This window comes from Lygodium microphyllum, chromosome 26 (genome assembly GCF_053477565.2).
Source record: "Lygodium microphyllum isolate KBCC chromosome 26, Lygodium_microphyllum_v1.1.10, whole genome shotgun sequence".
Lineage (NCBI taxonomy): Eukaryota > Viridiplantae > Streptophyta > Polypodiopsida > Schizaeales > Lygodiaceae > Lygodium > Lygodium microphyllum.
In genome coordinates this window covers 57,526,721-57,529,708 of record NC_141160.1, presented here as the reverse complement: position 1 = coordinate 57,529,708, position 2,988 = coordinate 57,526,721, and the positions used below count along the sequence as shown (strand labels likewise).

Below are 2,988 nucleotides of genomic sequence, written 5' to 3'. Positions count from 1 at the left end.
ATGGGACTGGCACTTGGCTAGGAGGGGGGTAATGTTTACCGTATTTATCGTAGCACAGAGGAGCAGGAAAATGGAAAAAAGTAATAATAAAAGAAAATAGTGAAAAGGCGCCCTGGAAATTTAAATGCTCGGGAACGACCCCCAAAAAGTCTCAGTGTCGCCCCGGGATAGCAAAAGAGTAAAAGGCGCACCATTAAATGTGGAAGTGCTCCTGAATCCTTGTAAAAGAGCGCCAGGCTCGCTCCTGTGCAAAGTGTACACATTAGTTGGGAATAGGATAAATTAGAATGGTGGAAAATGGGAAAAAGGGCCTAGGCTACGGCCAGCCATGTAAAAAAGGGAAAAGGGGATGACCGCCCAAAAAGGATTTAGGGCTTTGTATATAAAGTTGAAAAGTGAATGAGAAGCTCATTCTTTTTAGTGTGTGGAAAAAGGAGTCTTCTTCCTCCTCTCTTCTTCTCTCCTTCTTGCTTGTGTGTGCTCTTGAGAGAGGAAGTGTGAGAGTGTGAGGGAGTGAGTGTGTGGGAGGAGGGATCAAGAGGGTGAAGCTCTTCACCATCTCCTCTTCTCTTCTCTTCTCTTGCACGCACGGCTATGGAGGATGGAGCTTGGAGATGGAGGAGGATTGAGGATGCTTGAGCTAGCATCAAGAATCGTGGAGCTATTGGAGTGAAAGAGAGAGGAGGATACTCGATTAAGCATCAAGGTAAGCTCACTACACTTGTAGCATCGACGGCACATCGGCTAGGTGAGAGATAGCCATTAGAGCGCGCTTGGAATGCTTGAAACAATAAGCGGTCCGTGGGTCTTGGCGGTTGAGCGAAAGATCCCACATGCTCATATAGGGCCTCCACCTCGTTGACACGAAAATAGTCTCGCTGGCAATAATTTTTAGATTTTCTACCATGTGGGGATGTTTGAATCCCTTGGAATCAAAGCAGTCTGGAAAACAGTAGAGTATGTGTCTGACTCCCTCTAAATAGTGCAACATGATAATATCGAGCCTTCTTCACCCTCCATATCGCTCCTCCATGGCATGCCACTCGGTGAAATCATCAGCGGCCGGGCCTACAAGTTGTGTAGGACAGATTGTTAAAGGCGCAGCGATGGACGATGGACTAGTTCTTCAACTAACCTCTTGTGGAGCTTTTTTTAGCGACCCCCCAATAGCTTTACATAGCTAAGCTTTTTGTACACTACAAGATATAGACCTTATAGCGACGTTTAAAGCGACGAAAATACAAACAATAAAATTTTCCCCCGTCGTCGCAAAAAGCGTCGTTATTGACGACGCCATGGAATCGTCGCTATAACCGTCGCTATATGCGTCGCTATTTGCGTCGCTATATGCGTCGCAAATGCGACGCATATAGCGACGCAAATAGCGACGCATATAGCGACGGTTACAGAGAATTTGCGACGCTGATAGCGACGACAATAGCGACGCCTGCAGTAAATTTGCGACGCAAATAGCGACGGTAACAGAGGAAAAAAAATTTTTGTGGCAGGGCAGCAAGCTGCCCTGCCACATATAGCACTGTGTGCTGTATGAGAGCCATACAAAATAGTTTCTGCACTGCTGCATACAAAGCGTTTGCAAACAAAAAGAATCTATACTGAAATCATAAAACTGATAGATGAAATAAATACATGATATCGCATAAAATGCGATTGGTACAATCATAAAACAATATCACTAATACATAGAAAATGTCTACATAGATCGGGCGACTAAAAACTAAAGGTATGTGAGCGCTAAGGATCTGAGGGCGAGCTACAAATCGTCGTCCCCCGAAAGCTCGTCCCTCTGCAAAGGAGCATCAAACGGATTCTGCAGAAAAAGAAACAACATATCAATCCACCATACAATAATGCATTCAAATATCTCATGGTAACTACGGACATGAAAGATGAGAGACTTACTGCGCCGCCGCGTCTGTACAATCGGTCGATCAATGATCTGAGACCGTGCCTCTCTGCATATTGAGTCTCAAGGCCTTGCGGATCGCGATTTGTAATGGAGTGCTGCAAAGAAAACAAAATGCTAACTGTTAGAAATATGATTGTCAGTACAAATAATATCTCAAAAAAACAAATAAGCAAAACAAAAGAGAAACTTACAAAGTCCTCCAAATATGTCCTGTGGCCGCCACTCCCAAGATGATGTACCGATCCGGCCTCGATTCGTGCCCTCGCCGCCTCCCGCTGCTGACTCCAACGTCCTGGCGAATTTGTAGCCTCCTCCCTCAGTCGGCGCCAGTCCTCTGCATCTAACCACTCGGGCTTTGGAGCCCCACTCTTGATTGCCTTGCGTGCGTCGGATCGTCTATGTGACATGTATGCACGCATGCAATCCATCATCCAGCCCGTAGAGAATCTATCCACTGCGGCTGGCACCGGGAACTCCTCATGCAAGGATGCTACTATGTACTCCTTGCTCCCCTCCGGTATGTTCCTCCAATGATCCAGGACGTTGTGCCGAAAAACTTGTTGGCACAACTCCCTCATGCGAGCTATCACCCTCCTCCCCTCATCATTCATGATGATAGCTCCTGACTTGCCATCCACTAGGTATCCATAATCCCTAGGAGTGTGCCTCGTATGGGCCCTCTCCCATCTCCGTCCACGCTCCTGGGCATATCCAGGAGACCCCTGAACATCCAGTGTACCGACGGGGGTACCCTCTCCCGGAGTGCCACTGAAAGGGGTGCCACCAGAGGGGGTGCCACCAAAAGGAGTGCCACCAGAGGGGGTGCCACCAAAAGGAGTGCCACCAGAGGGGGTGCCACCAAAAGGAGTGCCACCAAAAGGCGTGACATCTGCCGACGGCTGCGCAAAAGCCGGAGTAACTGGAGTGGACGTCCCCACAGGTGTGACAAATCCTGGAGGTGACCGAGCTCTAGCTGAACGACGAGACGGAGACACCGCGTCCGTGTCTCCACAGCAGCACCCCCCTGATCCTCCTGCAGTCGCAGTCCCTCCCTCTGG

General features: G+C 48.5%; 1 long non-coding RNA gene across 1 annotated transcript; it reads right to left on the bottom strand.

The window, feature by feature from the left end:
- Nucleotides 1-1,766: 1,766 nt before the first annotated feature.
- Nucleotides 1,767-2,329, bottom strand: LOC148013305 (uncharacterized). The gene is made up of 3 exons (XR_015688816.1): nucleotides 2,122-2,329; nucleotides 1,924-2,025; nucleotides 1,767-1,831 (listed from the first exon to the last, which is right to left on the bottom strand). It is a non-coding gene; the product is annotated as an uncharacterized LOC148013305 (long non-coding RNA).
- Nucleotides 2,330-2,988: the final 659 nt, after the last annotated feature.